General features: G+C 46.4%; 1 long non-coding RNA gene across 1 annotated transcript; it reads right to left on the bottom strand.

Annotated features, from left to right (window-relative positions):
* Positions 1–10,917: 10,917 nt before the first annotated feature.
* Positions 10,918–15,305, bottom strand: LOC118609939. The gene is made up of 3 exons (XR_004953502.1): positions 15,010–15,305; positions 14,447–14,580; positions 10,918–11,874 (listed from the first exon to the last, which is right to left on the bottom strand). It is a non-coding gene; the product is annotated as an uncharacterized LOC118609939 (long non-coding RNA).
* Positions 15,306–22,030: the final 6,725 nt, after the last annotated feature.

The raw sequence follows: 22,030 nt of genomic DNA, 5'->3' as shown, positions 1-22,030 counted from the left end.
GGCGGCTGCTGGTCCTGACGATCCACAGCACGCATGCTTGGCTACGGTTTAGAGCTCAAGACTCAAAAAATCCCCTTTTTGGTAAAGCCATCTATATATCCTTGCAGTAATTTCTTCTGCTTATGTTAACCAGAGAACAGTTCTTGACCGGTGGGCGAAATAATTTGTCGTTCAAACTGGGTCACTTGGGAGAGTGAAAGAGTTTGCTATTAATAATTAAGAAGGCAAACAGGCCCACACTGAGAAGTCCCCACTCAGACCAGGATACATGCTCACCCTAAGGACTGATGTCCTAGGTGCCTTGTGCCATGCTGGGTGTAAAAGATTCCAGAATAAATAAGACCCGGGTCCCTCTTCAAGGCGCTCACTGTCTAGTAAGAGACATAAATACCAAAAGCCACAGCACAAGATGCTGAGGGCGGACCACAGGTGAAGCCCACCTGCTGAGCGGCCCCTCTGAATTGCGATCACATTTTCAGAGTTTGCTTTTGTTTAGTAAAACCTCACAATGACGAATTGCCGAGCACAACAACCGACTTGGCCTCCTCCTTCCCTCCAGCATTTACTGGAAAATTCCAGCACTTCAAAGAAAAATGACAGGCATCTGTGGTTTGATATGTGAGCTACTTTCTGTCTCTCTAGTAATAGAATTTCAGCTCAGGAGCCTGAGAGATGGAAACCTCCTATCTTTGGGTCAAGAGGATGGAATGGGATGGAACAAAAGGAGGGCTCAGTTTCCTCCCCACGCTCCCCATCGCATCCGCTCCAGATCAGATCTGAATCGACTCTTAATGTGGGCTGGTCGCCCTGCCTGCTCTGTGCAACTTTCCTTCTGAAATGGAATCATCGGCGTGACTTTCCTCCTCAAAGCCTTCAATGACGTCTGATGGGAATTGTTTCTGTGTCCGCAAGAGGGTCAACCTTGGTGCCTGTTGCAAGTCATTCCCATACTATCCCAGGGCTGTCTGGACCCAGCTGCACTGCAGGGCTGCAGGTCAGCATCGCTGGGAGGGTCGGGATGGTCACGTTAGGCTTTGCTTCCTGATTTACAGACCCACGGGGGGTATCCCCTCTCTGGCCCTCCCCTACATTTTTGGCCCTAACCCTGCCCTTGACTACAAAACAGCAACGGCTCATTTATAAACCATCTACTTCAGGTCTTTCCAGGCAATATTTTCAGATAGCTTAAATAGCGAAAAAAAAAGGATATGCATTCAATGGGCTCACGCCCACTCTGAGCAAGCTGCTCCTCCCACTGGTAACCACCTTCTTAATTTCCAATGTACCATTCAGTGCTTCTTCATGCAAACACAGCGATGTAAACACGCTAACTCACATTCCCTCCTTTCGTACAGAAAAAGCACCGTTCTATAAATACTGCTATATGTCTTGCTTTTTATCACTGACAAGATCTTGCATGTATTTGACGATATTCATACCATGATCCCATAACCTTGTTTTAATAGTTCCATAATGTTTCAGTATGTGGAGATTTCATAGTTTTTGTTCACTTGTTTATGTTTTTGTTCATTTGTTTGTTTATGGTTTTTTGTTTGTAACCAGTCTCCTGAGGTATGATTGGGTGATTGCAAAATTTCGGTTCTCACAAAAGAATATTGTGATATGTAACTTTGATCATAAGTGCTTTTTACACAAATACCTGGAATACAAATTCCCAGGAGTGGGATTTGATGACTCAAAGAGTAAATGCGTTTTCCAGTTTTGTAGATATTGGCAAACATCCTCTAAAGGGGTAGACCATTTCACCCCCACTATCCATGCCGGGGAAGGCTTGTTTCCCCAAAGTGTCATCAACATGGAACATTGTCAAACTTTTGGATTTTTGCCCATAAGGTACTTGAGGAATAGTACGTCAGTCTAATTTGTTATGATCAACACTATCTATATTAAAAAGGCATCAAGAAGGTCATAAATCAAGTCGTGCCCCCTCCCTCCTGGCATTACCGGTGACACACAGCAGGAGGACAGTGGTGCTGATCCTACTGAATGGACTCGCCACACATCACTCCCCAAGGAAGCAAGGACAGAGTGGCTCCCTGCGTGACCCGATCTGCCACCATGTTGCTCCTGGGAGGGGCACCAGAGTTCAGCATCGTTTTATCAGTTGTCATGGTTTCGTTTTTGGTTTCCTTCATGTTTTCATTTTCGTTTTCGTTTTTGGGAAGACACAGGACATCATGCTGAGGACCTGCCCGTGCTGAATGGTCACCTCCCCTGTGCCAATGTTGGCAGCTCTTCTGAAACTCGCCACATGAGGAGAAGAGGGGTTTCGCTTTCTGTCACCTTCCAGTGCAAGGCGTGTGTCCAGCTGCCAAGGGGATTTGACGAAGCGCAACATAGCTCTTAATCCGACAGTTAGCGGCCATGTTTCCTTTCCCCATGCCGTGGGCATTAGCAAGAGAAAGACGCATACTCGACGGCGAATGTCTGTGGAACATATGTTTCTGCTGAACATTCGTGCCTTTATTTTGCTCCATGTGACATTGCAAGTCTTTCTGCTGCATAAGAGCTCGATTCCACTCATGTGTCTAACATCTAATTCAAGTGGAAGTCTGCTCCGCAAGCCAATTCCTGGCCTGTATGTATCCCCTTTTCGCAAATTATTGTTAATGGCTGATTCTCTTGTACTACAGTTTTTTGCAGGAATCACTAGCTAAAAAAAAAAAATCCTGATGATGCTAAAGGAGATCTCATATTCCTCTTCCATGTTGTTATAAATGAAAGATGACTGTTTGGAACCTCCATGGGAAAACAAGTGTCCATCTGGCATAAAAAATGCACTGCAATTTTTTTTTAAAAAAAGAAACCATAAAGCAGAAGAAGGCATTTGCCTTTACTTCCTCAAAGACAAAACCAATTCTTTGGAAATCTGTGTGTTTCTAGGTAAACTCATACCAAGCTCCCGTGGCTCAAAATTCAAGTCGCTCAGACCAACAACTAGTGTCATCCGGAGACTCGGGCTGTTTCGTTTTTACACAGAACATGTCCAATCCATTTAACAAAAACTCTTGGTTCTACCTTAAAAAATATATCCAGCTTCAACCACTTCTCCCACCCTAACTGCCACCACCTTAGTCCAAGCTGCTGTTGAGACTCTGTTCTCACTAGTCTCCTGGGATCTGTCTTGCCACTATTCTCCCTGCTTCCTCCAGTCTATTCTTAACATAATGGTCAGAGTGGTCCTTGTAAGAATAAGTCAGATCATGTCACGTCTCTGCTCAAAGCCCTCCAAAGTCCTCCCACCTCACTCAGATAAATCCCAAATACTCGCAATGGCCTGCGAGGCCCTGTGTGGTCAGGTCTTCCCACTTCTCTGGCCTTTTCTGTACACCTGTCTCCCTCCTTCCCTCTGCTGTGATCATGCTGGTCACTCTGCTGCTCAGAAATGCTAGACAAGCCCCTGCCTCAGGGCCTTTGCACTTCCTGCCCCTTCTTCCTGGATACGCTCTCTCCCCAGACTGTAGACCGTCTCCCTCCCTCTCCCCTTCAGGTCTCTGCTCCATGTCAACATCCTCTGAGGTACCCCAGCCCTCTGCTCCCTGCATCGCCTTCTTAGTGCCGACCACCTCCTGATTCATTCTAGACACATTTTATCTTTTTATTGACTGTCACTGACCAGAAGGTGAGCTCCAGAGTGTCAGGACCTTTATCGATCCTCTGCTCTATACGTTGAGCCCAGAACATTACAGATGCTCGATAACTAGGTGATGAATAAATGAACGAATTAATGATTCAGGGATTAATTGGAAAACCAGGCAAAACAGAGCAGTCATAGAAGCCCCAATGCCAACTGAAATGAGCCACATGAACTTCAAAGTATCCATAAAAAAGAAAAAAGCCAAAACCACAGAGTTCCATGAAATCTGTTTTTTTTTTAGTACCTTCCAATCTTCACATTTTTTTTTTTTTGGAAGAAACCAGGTAAACACAGTTTCATCTGCCCCGACTTATTCTTTTGTTTAATAAGCATTTCTTCGCCTGCTCAGCAGACACTGGAGCTCCTGAGTCCCCTAGACGCCTGTCTGGTCACGGGGTCGTTTGCACTTTGGAGAAAACGGGGCCAGCGTGAGAACGCGCTGCCTTTGTCGGTCGAGGCCAAAATACACAGCACCAAATGTCAGCCAAGGATGCGGCTGTGTAATAAGGAGCTGCTGTGCTGGAACATTTTGCATAATTGGAAGGCGAGGGTAACAGCGATGAGGGAAATGAACGTGGACGTCCAACGGCCTCCGAAGCAGATGCTGCAAAATGAACGGAGCAGAGGGCGTCCGACTAGCTCAGCCCGGCTCTGCCGTTTGCTTATTTTGCAGAGCGATGAAGCCACACGGGGGGAGTGGAAGGCCTCGTGTTTGCAGAAAGTCACGGCTGTGGAGTCGGGTCGAGGACGCCAGTGGAAGCCCAGCTGCCCACTCTCCAGCTGTGCGGCCCTTGGCCAGGCTCCTGGCTGACCCCTCCCCAGCTGCCCCTGGGTTTCGGGGTGTTTGTCATTGCAGCAGCATCTCGTCTGTCCTGACGGATGTGAGTTCTCCTGCGGTCTCCTGAATAGCGGCCCCCAAAGGTGACCACATTCTACTCCCCAGGGTTGTGACTATCTTACAGGGGAAAGGGGACTTTGCAGATGTGACTGAGTTAAGGGTCCAGAGATAGGAAGGTCAACCTGGATTATTCGGGAGGCGGGGGCGGAGGGGATTCTCTTAAGGGTCCTCGTCAGAGGGAGGAAGGAGGGTCAGAGTCTGAAAAGGTGATGTGACCACGGAAGTAGAGACAGGGATTGGCTGATGCCGCACTGCTGGGTGCCACATTGCCGGGTGCGAAGATGGGGGATGGGCCACGAGCCGGGGAGTGCAGGTGGCTTCTGGAAGCCAGAAAAGGCAAGGAAGTGGATTGTCTCCTGGAGCGGCCCTGTCCACCCACTTTAGACTTCTGACCTCCACAGCTGTAGGAGAACAGACTTGTGTTTCAGGACACTGAGCTTGAGGTGCTTTGTTCCAGCAGTAAGAGGAAACTGATGCGCCTCCCGACGATTTCCGTGAAACGAACAGTGCTTCGGTGAACATCTTCTTCACGTCTCATTGATACACGTGGGTGTTTCTCAAATTTAGATGTTGAAACAAAGGATGCACTTTATAAAATTGTTTTCTTTTTGAAGAATAAAAATAAACTTTCTGCAAAATGAGAATTCCGCTTTCTGAACTTGAAGAAAATTTCATTCAAAACTTCTGAAATGCCTGAGGTTAAAGACACAATACCGCTTATTAATCATCGTTCCCGGTCTAACATGAGGCTCTGCGTAATTGCCATCCATTCTTGCAGGAAGATATATATATATATATATATATATATATATATATATATATATATATAGTTTTTTTTTTTTTTTTGAACTGGACACTGGCACAGTTAGTGTTTAGCCTGGGGATGAGAGTTCACAGACCTGGTTGAAGTATCGCGCAGAGATGAGACCCTAGTACTGAGAAGAGATGAACTCACAGAGTCCTCCCCCCGCATTTGTCCCGACCTTAAAGCTGCCCCTCTGCGGCGTCCAGATCTGCAGCTGCCAGAACTGGCAGGACAGCCACCTTGCGGGGTGTCTCCTGGTCTCAGAGCCTCGACCTGGCTTTGCATTTTGCTCCCTGTATTTAACCCAGGAGGGAGTTAGGGAAAGTCACAAACCGCCAGCACAGTGAACGGTCCTCAGACTCACCGACCTGTGTCCAGCTCGTCTGCACATTCTCTGCATGTATGGCTAAACCGCTTCCCTTTTCATTTTTCTCCCCAGGAACCCTGAGGGGAGCAGGCCGCGCACTAGGCGGGATTCCTAATGGCTGTTTGATGGATCGAGTCTCAGCCATTGTCTCATTTTGGTCACAAAGGTTAACTGAGCTCCATCAGCAGATCAATTAATCACCAACATATGCAAGCATGTTTTCATTCCCTTTCAGGTCACAGGACATATTATAACAGGCTGCCAAGTCATTTTAAAGCTGGGAACATTGAAATTGCTTCTGAGCTGAGTCTATCCTAGAACAGGCTTTTCGAGCCTTTGTACAGCTCAGATTCTGTACAAGCTGGTAATGGGTATATGGGGAGAGTTAAAGTGAGATTGGATGGCTTTCATTTAGGATGGCAGAATAGAAATTTGAACAGAAGTTGAAGAATCATCTTTAACCTTTACAAAGTCACTCCAACCTCCAGAAGCTGGGAAGCAAGCTCTTTAAAGATGCCTGTGTTTTTTACGGGGCACTAGACCTGACCAGTGTAATGCTGGTCAAAGCTGGGGTTTCCTGAATTCCCACTTAAAAAGGGATCATATGAATAGGGGCAAATACAGAGATGGATGGGAAGTGTGGGCAGTTCATAGAAAAAGAAAAATACCTGAGTAACAAGTCTCTTGCACCATTCCCTACCTAAAGGCATTCGTCCAGCAGTCAACCAGAAATTCGCTCAGAAATAGCTATTACCACCAGTGATTATGACACATTCCTGTGTAAACCTACTGTTTTGTAAGTTTCCAGCACACTCTTCTGGTACCATACCCCCATAAATAGTCACTCTCTCCCACTCTTCATTTATGGGGGTCAGGATGTGCTAGCTCCATGTCTGAGTGTAAGGGCCTGGCCAATCAGATGGCAAATCTCTCAGACAAAACCCCTGAAAGTACTTCAAGATGAGCACGTGACAAGCAGAATGGATCCTGCGTCTGGAGCAGGAGTGACTGGGAGAGATGCTCCCTGGGGAAGGCGCTGCTGAATGTCTGCGCAACAGGTCCCCATCCCTCGTTCCTGCCAACAGAGCCCAGCCCGCAGTCTAGAGGCCGCGAGTACATTACTTGCTCTCCCAGCCTCCTTTGCGGTGAGGCGTGGTCCCACGACCCAGCCCTAATCAGTGGCTGGGGATGGGGGCGGGTGGGGAAGAGGGGAGGATCCGGTAAGAGAGAGACTCGCTTTGACAGGAGGTTTTCTTTCCTATTTCACTGGGTGCTGTTGCATCAATACACAGTGCTTGGAAATATGGCAGCCGTATTTTCACATTAAAGAAAAAAAAAATTACCCAGGGCCTTTACTTTTTTGAGTTACCATTCACTTTCAGAGCTAACTACACTAGGCTTCTTGTGTAGGGGAGAAAAAAAAGAACTTTATAATTAAGCTACTTTTAGACAAGAGTTTGTTTCTACATTCAATCCCGTTAAGTACAGCTACCGGGAGCCATATTGCTACCCTATTGAGCTCTGGAATGACACTCTTGTGAAGACCAGAGCTAGAGCCGGGTTCTGATGACATCGTTTGGGCTCATGGATCCACTTTCACCTGAAGCCTTATCTGAGGTGTTCAGTTACATGAGCTAGTACATTTTCTTTTTGCTACTTTTGTTAGGGTTAGGTTTCTTTCAAAATTGAATGCATCAAAATTTATAACTTCTGCGTAACAAAGGATTGCATAAACAAAGACAAGGTGGCTTCTACATAACAAAGAATTAATTTAATATGCATCTGTAAAGCAGTAAGAAAAATATAAATAATTCAATAGAAAAATTGATAAAGAATATGAATGGATAGGTTACAGAAGAAATGCAAATGACCAATAAACATATGAAAAGATGAGAATTTGACCTTTAATTAGGCAAATGAAAATGACAATAAAGTATCCTTTTTTTCACTTATCAGATGGGCAAGGCAAAGCTTGCAAGGGTAAACAGGTACACCTGTTGTTCTAACTAAGTAAGAATAGGCATTTTGGCTACTAATCAGGAAATAGCTATTTAAAAATTAAGAACGTTCGTTCCTTTTGTGTAAGTCGGGGTCCACGCAGGAAAGTAGAAACCATTCTAATGTGAAAAACAAATAGCAAAATGGGTTCCACAGGTGATGGAAGGGCTGAAGACCAAATAATACATAATGACACAAGCCAGAATGGAAGGAAGCCACTGGCAGCTCCAAGGATAATGAGAAAACGAGGGGGTATAATTCATGGAACTTGAGGCTGGGGTGACCCAGAAGACGGTAGAACTACATACAGATTTTCCTTCAGAAGCTGTAGCCATGAAAGAGCACAATTACTGCTTAGAGCAAGGTGGAGGGGGGGAAAAAAAGCGTTCAGACTTTCACTTCTGAAAAGATGAAATAAACACGCTTTTCTCTATTCCCCTTGCTAAGTACAGCTAAAACCTCTGGACATTGTATATAAAACAGATATTGGTGAAGCCTTTGCTTAGTTTCTTGGTCTCTCAGTGGTTCACTCTCTGCTCCTCTTCTGAGCTTCTTGTTGGGCAGCACAGGAATCATGAATGTGTCAAGAGAGATAATACAATGGAAAATGAGACCCACTTCTAGCAGGTTCCATTTCCTGAGATCTCAGGCTCTCAAACCATGGTTTTCTTGATAGTCCCAAACTTCAAGTCTTATGTCTTCAGATTCATGAACTGGCTGAAAACCTTTCAGTTTCTGTGATACTTGCCCCGCCTCCACTTATAAATCGGCAAATTCCTCAAAAGGAGAAAGAGATGGAGAATGTAAGGCTCATATGAATGCATTTCCCTTCTGTCTGAGACCTTGGCCGGGAGTTGCTGTCCGACGCATTCAAATAGAATGTTCCCCCAACACATTGCTGTTTTTTTCTCTTGGTCTTTTTGAAAGACGGGGTTCTGTGTTTGAAAGCTGTCATCTCTCCTAATAGATAGGTGGTAAATCATGTTAGTAATTAATGTCTCATGGAAGCACAAAATAGGTATAGTCTAGAGATGGAAACCCTTAGAGAACACCTAGTCAGAGCTTCCAATTTTTTAACACGTGAATTCTATTTTTACAAAAAAGGACAAATGTTTTCAATTTTAGTACCTAAACCCTGTGCTTGAAAAAAAGAATTCAAAAATAAAAATTTGGAGAAATTGTTGCACAGATGTTAACGCATAGATTTGGAAAACAGACAGGCTGAGTTCGAATCCTTCCTAGCAGGCAACCCGAAGTAAGTCATTCCTCCTCCCTTGGTCAGAGTTTCCTCATCTGTAAAGTGGGAATGATACGCGCACCTACCTTGCGGAGGGGCTGGGTGGATTAGATAAGTTAATGACACTCCTAGAACCGAGATCGTGAGTCCAGGAAAATGTTCATTAAACAAATAAAAGAGTTTGCAGGACAGATTCCCTCCCTAAGTTGACTTCAGCCCACGGGCACCATTTTAAAGCATCTGCCCTTGTCCAACCTCCTTACTCTACAGATGGGGGGGCACGTTTGGGCCATGGCAAGGGGAGGGGACCTGCTCCAGCATGCATGCAGCTCGTTAGCCCTACAGCTGGGTCTAGGACTGGCATTTCCTTCTGATGCCTTTTATCAATTAAATCGTGTGCCCTGCAAGCCAAGCAGCTCATTTCCGTCGAAGGCCGAGGGGTAGACGCTCCCTCAAACTGTGGACACTTCTCTAATTGCCAGGTCTGCCCCAGATTCATTGCGATCATTAGCAGAACCCCTCGTGCTCCGGCTGAGAGAGGGGAGGGAGGCCCAGACATATCGTTGCTCATCTAAATTTTTAATAACGCTCCAACCTTCAGATCATCGGGGTAATCAAACCCAAACGAGCCTGATACTCAGAGCCACAGAATAACAGGGGGGTGAAAGGGATAATGTTTCTTTAATGAAAGTTTCATCAATGCAGATTTCTCATTGAATATTAAGGGTCTTGGCTCGGAGCCAGCACCAGCGCAGATTGCGGTGACATTGACCTTTGTTCCCTTAGGGAGACTTGAGTGCGGAGTCTGGCCGGCTTCACCTGCTCGGGGCAACAGAGGTGGTCGCCCTTGCAGCTCATATGAGGGACGATCTGGAGCCGAGGGAAGGGGGTTGTGGGCAAGTGGGCTCAGGCCCCCCCGTCCTTCCCACGTCGCTCTCCACACCCCGTGTCTCGGCACCTCCCTTGTTGCTCTGCGTCTCAGCCTCTCCCTTCCCCGCCCGTCCTGCTGCGGCCTCCCGCGCCCGACCCCATAGCACCTCCTTCTTCCAGCTGCTCAGGCCTAACCCTTGGAGTCGGCCTTGATTTGCTTTCCTCTTACTTTCTCTATTCCATCCATCAGCCTGATCTTCACAGATGAATCCCAAAGCTGGCATTGCTGACTTGATAGTATCACCCTCTTGCCCCGTCCCATCGTGGCCTCCTCACAGGTCCAGAAGCTTGTGGCCTGGGACCCACGGCCAGCCAGTGCATGAGAATCTCAGGCCTCCTTGCTATGGGGATAAAGGTCCATTTTCTCTGGCACAAATAATTAATTAATTAAAACAAAATACATGAGCTATGGATCTTCTTTAACATCACACGCATTCAATTACACGAAGCAGTGAGCCGTCAGTAGTCACGTCAGGCAAAGTTCCAGCTTCAGAGAAGTCATTTATCTTCTCTTTTCTCAGACCTTGACCAACGACATCTTTCTCTTGAAGGAAGGTTGCATTCCTGGTTCTCACTATGCCTCCTGCCTACCCTGGCTGGAAGGATATAAATGCTTGAAGGCCTTTCCTTCCTCTCTGATGTACACCTAACAGTATGTATTCTCAAGGCCCATTTTATTTCTTTCAGAAAAAAAAAAAAGAAAGTTTATAATATGAAAGTAGATTTATTAGAGGTTATTGAGAAAGGAGATAGGAATTTTTTTTTTTTAAAACAGATTTTTGTTTCATGGCAACAAACATGAGGCGAATAAGAAAAGGCATGAACGTAACTCTAAAACAGAAGCAAAGTCGCTTTTTGAAGGAAATATGTAAAAAGTAAGAGAATACATAATAGAATGTGTTTATGGACTCTTGCCAAAACTAAAATAATTTTTAAGGAAATATTTGAAGCGTTGCTTTAAACTTTGAATGTATCATGTTCTAAAGTCTTTAGTAGACATGGGACCGTCAAGAAATTAAAGCCAATATTTTGGAAGAAATAAAAAAGCTAGATTGGAATTAATTTTTGATCTCATAATGGATGAGAAGAAAGCATTTTGACTATAAAAAGGAAGTCTGGACAAAAATAATAGTCATCTTGAAGTTTCAAAAAAAATTAAGCTAAGATTTTAATTTTAATTTTAATTTTATGTATTTTTCTGCCAAACATTAATAATCATGCACATTGTATTTCTTTTTCTTTGTCTTCTAGGAAAAGATAAAGAGGCAACGAATTTCAGGCTTCCTTCAGCCGGTGACGCCTCATGCTCACGGGAAGTCACTAATGGATTTTCACAGCATCAAGAACTCACCATGTCCCAAACCAAGTCCTCTGAAGTGGGAGAACCTCGATCAGCCCCAATTAAAATGCAACACTTTGTCCTGAGCAGGGAGGACGCTTTCTAGAGTCTTACAGTTGAAATCTCTAACCAGTAAATGAGTATCTATCAGCACATCTCAGATCTTTTCTAAGTTGGTCTTTGTATGTAATCAGACTATACTGGTTACAACTGACAGAATCTAAATAACAATGACTAAAAAAAAACAAAAAACAAACAAAAAAAACCTTGCAGAGCAGAAGGGTTATTAGGTAATGTCTCTAAAAAGTCCAAGTAACAGCTTCTGGCATAGCTGGATCCAGGTGCTCAGATGGTCAGATGGTGGTATCAGGGAGTGATCCCCTTCCACCTCTGTGGTCTCGTTCTCACGCAGGCTCTACTGTCCTGGCATCTTATCACACCTTCAGCAGCCCAGGCGGAAACATGACTTTTCTCTCCAATAGTTTCAAGAGAAGTTCCAGAAATGAATCACATGTTCATCCTGGATCCAATCTCTTTTGCCAAAGGCATGGCATACTCTGATGGCTCACGCTTATTGCTGTTGCCGAAAAAGAACCTGGCCTTGAATTTTGAAGCAGAGCTTTGCTGTTTAGAAGAACTGGGCTGCAGGAAAGAGAGAGAGAGAGATCACACGTTCCTGCCTAGCCTTTTATGACCCAGCCTCGGAGGTGACGTAGCAAGATAAGCCCACTGAGATTCAAGGAGAGGGGACATGGATCCGCTTCTCATGGGAAGAGTGTCCAAAAACGTGCAGCCACATGTTAAAAACCACATACACGACGATCAGCTCAAAACACATCCTAAGACTGGCTTTTCCTTGTTTCCCATTTCACTCTTTCCAGTGCCCACATCACTTCCCTTGTAACCTCCCTGCCTACAAGCCCTTGTCTCCGGCTCTGCTTATGGGGGAACCTGAGCAAAGACACTGTCCATAGCTTCAGCCTCAAGCACTTGGGGACCCTCCAGGCTTATCAGATGAGGTTTAGTTTATATAGAAATGTTCTACATTGAACCTGCTTCAGTTAAAATGCGTAATTGTCTTTGGGAGGAAAGCAGACTCAGGAGTAAATTTCCACATAAATGCATACTCTGCTTTCTATCACAAGAATATCTTCCGATTTATAAATCTCTCCCATTCGTGACTGCCTGCATTCCCTAAAACCTGCATTATTTGGGAGAACTTTTTAATTATCTTTTAATTCTTTCTCCATTTCCTGATGTATTGGCATATAAAAAAAGAGAGGTGAAAAATCACTCCCTGTTATTTATTCGGCTTCATAATTCCTTCCTCACAGAGTGGCAGCACCTGGTTTGACTCAAATTGCACCACATCTGAGTGGCCCCATTAAAAAAGAAATCCCTTGGGGGTTTGAATTCGCTTTCTCTGTTGTTGATTCAGTTGATCCCCATCTACCTTGAACACATAAATTTTCAGAACTGGAGGTCAAACACAGCACTGGTTTATTTCAAAGTATTCACCATTTACTCAGGGCTGTTCTCAGGCTCTGATCTTTCTCACTTTCCCAAAGGCACGACCTGCAACTTCCCAGCACTAGAGAGCAGTTAGCATGCTTGAAATCTTCGCCTACTTAAAAGTCATTTCAAAGACACCCTCTGATGGACTTACTTCATCTTATTTAGGGGAAGCTGTTTTTGAAATAAGTTTTTTCATAAACTGATGATAGTGCTAGGTTCTCCCCTAGAACACAAACTCCCCCCTCCCCCCAAAGTTCAGCATGTGGACAAGTGAGGCCAAAGATACAGCGTCCCCATGCAGGTTGGATTCTTGCACAACCACCTAAGGGTGCTGTGTGTTGAAAGGGCGCCACCCGTTCTGTACATCAGAAAACCCAAAGTTTACTCTGTGCCCAGAAACTCTTCTAAGTGCATTATCAGGTATTAACCCATTTAACCCTTGTAACACCCTCTGAGGAAGATACTATTATTTTCTTAGCTCAAACACAAATAAAACTGGCTGGTCGGTGGCATTGCTTCACTGTGAACGCAGAGCGCTGACCAGCAATGACCCATCACTTGTGTGGGCACATTGAAAGGGGCTCTGTTAGGGTGAGCAGACTTAGCAAATAAAAATACAAGATGCTTACTCAGTTAAACAATGCATAACTATTTGTCCCAAATAGAGCATGGTCTGAATTTTATCTAGCAACCTTAGATTCTCTTAGCAAGCAAGAAAGAAGGGGTGGCGGCTATTGAGACAGACACGTGACTGAATCTCCAGTGCTGATAACATGGACCAGAGAAGACCAAGGACAGAGAGTAAGCAGGGCCTGTGAGATCGACCTGGTCACTGTGAGATCCATAAAGACGATGATGGAGAAAGACCAAGAGGATTCAAGGAACTGCTTGGATCACGTGGCCATTTCTAGAAAGAAAACAATAACTAGCCTCTTGTTAAGAGGACATGGGCACAGAGTAAGGAGGGTGTTTTGAAAACTTCCTCGAAATTTTGCGTTATTTGTACCCCACTTACAGTGATTCACTTAATTTGACTCATTTTTTACATAAATAAATGTATGTATACAGAAAATTTGATATCACAACTCTAAAAGTAAAAACTACTATCCTTCACAATAAATCGAAGGTAACGATAAATATATAGCTTTAAAAAAAAATCTATCCAAATAACACCTAAAGTCATCTCCGGCTTCACGGTGGATATGTAATAACCATTAGGAAACATTGGTTGACCATATAACTTACTTCGGCCCATGTGAGCAGACTTCGAACAAAACACACTGAGCAGAGGCTCTACACCTGCATGTCTTGTAATGGTCCCTGGTACTCCATCCGTGCACATCCGAGCATGCCCCAGGCAGCTGCTCCTGTTCCAGCCAGAGTCCCAGAACAACATGAAGCTGGACTGAGACCATCATAGCCTGCAGCCAAGCCCAGCTGGTCTCTAAGCTGAGCCACAGATGACCAGACAAGGCCAGCCAAGATCAGCCAAACCATACTCGACACTACAGACCCTTGACTGTGAAAATGAATGCTTTTGTAAGTCACTGAATTGTGAGCTGGTATGTTACTATCATGGTAAAAACCTACTACTATACTGTCCCACTTGGAACATGAGCCTTTCCTAGTCTGCCCTTACTGGAGACTGGCTCCATCGAAGTCCCTCACACCATGGATAGAAGTAGTACGTGGTGGGCACCTTGCAAGAAAGGTCTGTCCTTGCCATCAGTGGGAGAAGCCGCAGGTCTTCTCGGTTTTCTCAATCCTTCTACCTCAGAGCAGGTCAACCCAGTTCACGTACCGTCTCCAGTGACCTGTGCTACAGCGGATGACCTAGGACAAAAAAGATAGAGAAGGAAGATGTTCTCTGGCTCGCTTCCTCCCCATCATTCTGCTTCTTGTCCCCAAAATAAATGACTCATAAACATTTTCACTCTGATCATCTGAGACAAGATGGAAGTGGGTATAGAAGTGAACGTAGCAGTTAGGCACCGTTCGGGGACCTGCTTCCTTTTTTGACAGAGACTATAATTAGTGCTGTGATTTCAAGTCAGCGAAACGCTTACAGGCGTCATCTGGTTATAAAAGAGATACCCGAAATAACATCACAGGGAGTGGATCTTTTGATAAAATATTCTCAAAGAGTTTTAAGCTACATAACATTTTCTATCCCCAAACTGGCAGCTTCCGCCTCCAGTTTCCAGAATTCCAGATTGAGATTCCAGAACTTTTTTTATGCTGCGAAATGCGCGTACTGCTTACCTCCCCCGTCCGATGGAATTGTCTCTTCTGCATTTTTCGGTTCATTTTAAACCTGAGGCTGATAACTTCTTTAGCGCTGAGTCACTGGTATGGGAATGGCCTGATTTTCAGCTCTCTGTTGGCAGAGACATGGGGCCTGAAACTAGTAGAAAAGCAACACTCAGGTTTATATCCCTTAAGAGACTAAAAACAAACCCTACCGGCCAAAGGCATCTCCAGGGCTCCCTGAGAATGATTCTTCTCCCGTCACTTTTCGTGGTAACAGAGAAAGGGAGTCTTTCTGGCCGACTGTCAGAATCTCGACAAGTCAGGAAACATTTAGTAAGTGTCCTGGGAACATTTTAGGGGTTATAAAAGAAACACAAGAAGAAATCTCTCTTTAGGGAACCCGCGAGATTTAGACAAAGACAAGATTTAAAAAACATACGAGAAGGATGTGTGTCTCTGTGCAAGTGTGTATGTGTGTGTGTGTGTGTGTGTGTGTGTGTGTGTTGTTACAGTGTCAGAGGAACATGTTACAACACAAATTCCCTGAACTTCCACTCCAGGAAAGTGTTTCCGTTGTAAATTGTGTGTTTTAATAAAGTATTCCCGCTTCTCCAGCCAAACCATAGGCGCTATGAATTCAAAGTCTAATTTGTAACGGTCTTAGCAGCATCTAGTGCCTCTTGAACCCAACGATAATAAGTCCTCGGGCAATTCTGGCCGACAACTTAATTCATGACTCTAGAAAGACTGCGAAGACAGATTTCGATGTGGGCCGGGGGCCGTTAAAGAAGGAGAAGTCTTTACTTCGTGAGGAATCGTCATGTCCCCTTGCCAGGGCTTGTATTTCCTCAGAGGCTGACATTGCTCTCAGGCGTGAGGCCCACGAGTGAACTATGACATATGTTGCATGTCAAAGCCGAGAGCGACCCCAGTACAAACCTGAACCCAGCTCTCGATTTGTGCCTGGTCGGACACAGCAGTCAAGAAGGGTTTTTACTCCCAAATAGAGGAAAAAGTCAAGTCATCTTTCGATATCAATATTTGGAACCCCTTGTGCCCCTAACATACACAGGCTCCCTGAGTTGATTGGAGCAGACTTGTCAGGCCCCAAAGCGAAGCTCTGAGGCCAGGATGGCTCCCGGGCAGTGGGCACAGATAAACCAAGCAGTTGCCACCTCCTTCATTTATATTGTATAGACCTGGCGGGAGGGTATAAGCCAGGTTTAGTTTCTACCAAACATGATGTCAACCCACTACTCCGACATCACTGCTTTCCCCAATTTATTTTTTCACAAACCTGCAAACCTTCTGAAATCACCTCCCCCTCTTAGATCCCCCAAGGCCACATGGTGGGATCACCTCTCGTCATCCTTAAAAACAGGCAGCCAACTAGAAAGAAAGCTGGGACCCTTTGTCCTTCCTCGACTCTCAGTCCAATGCTGTTTCTAATAAACCACAGCTAAGCCTCCGACTTCAGGGCTTGGGTCCTGATCACCCCGCTTCAACGCGGACGGGGCGTCCCAGTAAATAACAATAGCGGTGATAACCATCTCAGTCCATGTTCCCAGAAAATGGAGATGAAGACAAAGTTTTTTGAGCTAAAACTTGGGGGGAAGCGAAGCCCCAAGATGCAGGAGGCCGGGGAAAGCAGAATGAGGCAGGGAAGGAAGGGGCGCGAGGACTTTCTGCTTCACACGGCTGGCCACGCTCATGCTGGCGCGCTGGGCCTCGGGGATCCCGCGTGAACTGCTGTAAGAGATCCCCGGGGTGGGACGAGTCGGTGTGACTTTGCAGGGCCGCCTCTTTGGACACGCCATGGGGCCCTGCTCTGATGGAACACAGGGTCAATGGTTTCTTGAAAGCTGTCCACCATGGTGACCCCAACGAAACTCAGTGTCCTCAGGGACCAGGCAATAGCAAAAACAAATGACTAGGAGGAGGGTGGACACCTGGCAAAGTGGGGAGCCCAGGCCCCCTCAGAAGGAGGACTTGACACTCAGCCCCAGCCCCCCGCTGCTTTGCAAGAGCAAGGGCCCACATTCTACCATATTGCTGCTTTTTTCAATGAGCGGTTCAAATTGGAACTTTTTTCTGTCTTAACTTTTAACATATCTTCCTTGATTGTGCACTATTCAATATGTTTCTCGTGTGATTTTTTTATTGAGATAGAAGTTATAGGCCATAAAATTCATCATTTAAAATATACTGTTCAGCGGATTTTAGTATATTTGGAAAGTTGCACAACCATCACCACTATTTAAATCCAGAACATCTTAATCACCCCAAAAAGAAACCCCATACCCATTAACAGTCATTTCCAATTCCTCTCCCTGCCAACCTGCCGCCAGCCCCCAGCAACCACAAATCTGTTGTGTGTTTTTATAAATATGCCTATTCTGGACATATCATATAAATGAAATCACACATGCCTGGCCTTTTTTGACTTGCTTCTCTTAGTTAACATAATGTTTCAGGGTTAATCTATGTTATAGGACTTCTTTCTTATGGCCGAATATTTTATATAATGGATACACCACATTTGTCAACCCATTCATCAATCGATGGACAGTACTAAGCTCCGTTATTAGAGTTTTTGAAACTTAAACTCCACTGGGCCTTCCACGTGAACTCCAGGATGGTTTTAGAGCGTGGCTGTCGCCTGGTGCAGAATGAGACGGTGACAAGCATTGGTCAACAGGTAAGGGATCTCGCCTGTGCAGAGATGAGACTTCTGAAAACGTTCCTCAGTTTTGCCAGAATGTCATTGGTCCCATTTGCACCGTGACTTGCACCAATATTTAATGATGCACAATCAAAAAAGATATATTAAATTGCGGTAGAGTTCCATTAATCTCAGCAATCCCTGCCGGGGGAGGGTAAGGGAGGAAGTGTGTTGCACACTCTGCAGGAGCGGCAACTCCCAGGCATGGAAGCAGCTTTGGTGACTGAGGGATGGTGCCCTGAGCTGGCTCTGCACGTTGCCTCAGGGGCTGTGCTGTTAAGCCCACCCATCACTGAAGACCTGAAACCCGGACAGGAAGGGGTGCCTGCCACTCGCACAGCCCTGAACTTTCCTGCTCCAGCACTGGGCAGTTCTGCCTTCTCCTCTGGTTTGTCTGAGACTCAGGGGCCAGAGGGCTGGAGCCAGGACTGGGGAGAGCCTGAGTCTTTGGAGGGCGGGGAGTGAGTGCGCACAGGCAGAAAGCTGCCTGCTTGGCTCCATAGTACAATGCTAGAGAGGCTAAGTTCACATAGCTCTCTCTAACGCCCTTTCATCTCTGCCTTAACTCTGCTCACATAGGCATATCACCTTCAAAACATTATCGCAGAGGGATCCCTTCTGGAGAATGTGCTAGAGGAAGAACTGATTCCCGTCTTCTACCTCCCAACTTTCTTTCCTGCAGAATCCTTATTTCAGCTCCAAGCAGCCTGTGATTAGATACCCAAGGATCTCACCACAGATAAGCCCTTGGAGGTTACTTAGAAGCAGGGGTCTAGTCGAGTCAAGAGGACAACCGTCTTACCCTCTGAGGGCCGAAGACAGTTTTGCTTCTTCTCCCACAACACATTTGCAGCCAACAGATCGAGGTGCCAATTATCAGAAAACAGGAGGCCCCTTTGGGACGGGAACTTGGCACTTGCCGAGCTCAACACCATCTATCAAGGCGGGTTTTGTCTCTGGGGCTGTCACAGCCAAGCTGGCTTCTCGGCTTGCCGCTCTTCACGCATCTCCCTAAAGCAAATTCCCTAAAACTGACTCTGTTGAGTCTCATTCCAGAACTTACCATCATTTCAAAAGCATATAAATCTCCTTAAGAATTTTTTAAATTGGCCACCAGCATTTGCTTCTTCAACAGCCACAACACAGATTTCACAGGTCTACAAACCTGCATTTATCAAAACTGAAACGATCTGAGCTTAAAATCAAAAGAACCAAATAATCGTGCTCTCTGAAGCTTAGAGAAGCATTTAATTTGGATAATGGATGTACAGACATAAAAGCACTTTTGCAGTCATTTTATTTTATTCACTTGTAAGGACAAACGTAACTGCTCAGCTGAAAAGTAACTAATTGATCAGTTATATAGTCATTCAGCAAGTATTTTTTTGAACAACTACTCGACGCGAAACACTGTTAGGTGTGATGAAGTGTGCAAAAAAATGTACTACAATTCCATCAAATGAGGCAATTTATGATGAGTTCCATTCATGCACCAGGAATTCTGCTAGACTCTGAGACATAGTGGTGAGCAAAATGCAGATCTGATCACTGTAGGGATGACTGAGTAGAGCAGGGTGTCCGCTAAATGAGTAACAACTTAATAAAGGCTTTGTGCTGCATAGATGAATTCATATTAGACGCAGGAGAAGGTGGGAAACGCCTTCATTTCCGGCAAGTTAGCGCGGCGTGGAGGGTTGCTCAAGGACACTGTGGGACGCGGCATCGTGTGAGAACCGTAGAGATGAACCTGCTTCTGGTTCAGACCCCTCAGGACAAAGCCAGCTCTGCCTCTCCTCATTCTGTGCACAGGACCCTGGGACACTGCGCCTCAGCCCCTCATCTCTGACAACGGGGCACTCGAGCCTAATTCATTGCAAATGAGACAGTGCCTGGAAAGAGCTGCTGAGAATTGTGCCCAGAGCACAGAAGGGCGGGACAGGGTAGGGTCACAGGAGGCTGGGTTTTCCCTGAATCTGTTGATGATTCTGTCATATACCAAGTAGCCAGCAAGGGTGGCCTGGCAGATGAGGACAGTCCGGTCAGGGACTCGGCACTGCATGCGGACGTGGTACCGAGCTGTGAGCCTCCCAGTCTGGCAGCGGCTTCAAGCCAACACACCAAACGTGTGACCGCGGTGGCCTCTCGTCCCTGAGCCACCACTGCACAGCGTGGGGGTGACCCTAAATGCAGAGGAGGGGTCAAAGGGGTTGCCCTTCTGGCTGGCCACAGACTGTGAAGGTGATAGGCGAACATAAGAAGTTAAATAAATGTTAAAGTGGAACTAAACGCAATGGCAGGAAATCTTGGGGTCACAGGCTCAGAAAAGGCAGATACTCAACCAGGGACAATCCTCCCCGACCCCCATCAGACGGGGACATGCGGCAATGTCTGTAGACATTTCAGGCTGTCACGGCTGGGGAGGGTGCTGCTGGCATCTGCAGAGTAGAGACCAGGGCTGCTGCCAGACACCCTGCAGCGCCCAGGACAGCCCCTGACAGCAGAGAATGATCCGACCCCGAACGCCTAACGGTGCTGAGACCAGGAGGGAAGCAGGAACGGCTGGTCTTTGTGACCTGGGTCTGCAAGGAGATGAAGGTCAGGAGAGCAGACAGGACACGGAAGCCCTCCAGGAGGCGATGGCAGCGCCGAGGGTCACCGGGGGCTCCCCCGCCCCGGGACCTTTGCACGCGCCGTTCCCTCTGCTTGCTGTGCCCTTCCCAGGACTCACTCGGCGACTCAGAGAGGCCCTCGCCGACCACTCATATGACCCCCTCGATCAGGTCTATTGTCCTTTAGAGCAATTACCACCTCCCTGCATGTCATATAATGGTTGATTCAATGATTATTCTTGTCCTCAGACTAGAAAGGAACCTCCGTGAGAACGGGGACTTATTTTGTTCCCTGTCCCGTCCCGGCACCCAGAGCAGGGCCCAGCTGGGACTCTGCTCACCTGTGAGATGATGACTCAGAGGCAGAGCCCTCTCCCTCCATCCTCGTGGGTCCGTCTTTCTTGTGTCGATGTGGAACGATTCTGCACACATCACCCAGCTTCTTTATCGATTCTTAGGTCGTAGAACCTCTGAGTGCTGCTGGGCAACAACAAAACAAAATGAAAAAGGGGGTGGAAAAAACTGGAAGGTGACATCGCCCCGTGATGGGGCACAGGGCCCTTACATAATCCGAGAAGGGGCTTCGAGTCACTGCAGGTGCCCAGCGTTCAGGCTCCACATGGTGGCCCTGCATTTATTTTTCCCTTTCTGGCTCCTAGCAAGCCAACAGCTCTCTCCTGGCTTCCATTTTCATCCATTTAAGTTGAAGAAAAGTGGAAAACAAATAAAATGCACTTAAGAGAATGCCTTCAGGAGTCAGCACGCTGCGCTGAGGTGAATGGGCTCCTGTAGGGGTCTTTGCGATGATCAATTATTTATTGAGCTCCGATTGAGTTCCTGGCGCCACCAAGACAGAAAGGAGACCGGGTCCCCGCCCGGGGGCTTCCCAGGGAGGAAGAGACAGTTTGTGGAGCTGAAACAACGTTCCAGCTGAAAGACAGTGACGCATCCATGGCTAAGGCCGCTCTATGCCTTTATTATATTTTTATTTTTAATGACGTTCACTTATTTTCTAATCTAAAGATAGCATAAAATATTCCTGGGAAATAGGAAAAAAATAATAATCCAGCTCCAGTACCTTTACTGCATGCATAAAAAGTCTACATGGTTTATAAATTTAGGATTTAGTTTAAAAATGTGCCCTTCAGATTCCGCCCTGAGTTTTCCTCCACATTAGAGTGAACGCATTTCCGTCCCACCAAGTAGCCTCCGGAAACCTGACTGTTCCCAGCCGTGAAATGTTCCGTCCTGGACGTACATGAGTCCTGTGTCTCTGGGCGGCAGGTTGTCTTCTCTCCCTGTGCCTCTTTCTCTGCTGTTCTCAGTGGGTATAAACAACACTGCAGTGAACATCCTTAGCGCTCGCCCCCCCAACTCCTGCGATCATTCAAGCTCCTCATGGGGAGCAGGGAAGACGCAAGGCGAAGCTGGACGTAAACGCTGAGCTTTCCAGGGCTCTGTCTGCAGAGGTGGAGGCGGGCGTGTGCGTGGAAGCCCAGAGCAGCCCGGAAGCCACCCTGCGCACCCTGGGCGTCCCCAGGAGAGGGTCCTCATCCCAGCGCCATCACCCGCTGCCCTCCTTCTCGTGGGCAAGCCCAGGGGCAGGGCGCGGGCACCTGCTGGACTCCTCTCTCAGCTCCGGGACCCACTGGGCCATGGGAAACACTAAATGATTTGCTGCAAATTCGCTTTTTGAAAATGG

Source organism: Rousettus aegyptiacus, unplaced genomic scaffold (genome assembly GCF_014176215.1).
Source record: "Rousettus aegyptiacus isolate mRouAeg1 unplaced genomic scaffold, mRouAeg1.p scaffold_m13_p_12, whole genome shotgun sequence".
Classification (NCBI taxonomy): domain Eukaryota; kingdom Metazoa; phylum Chordata; class Mammalia; order Chiroptera; family Pteropodidae; genus Rousettus; species Rousettus aegyptiacus.
Note: the sequence above shows the minus strand (reverse complement) of the source record. Positions and strands in the feature narration are given on the sequence as shown.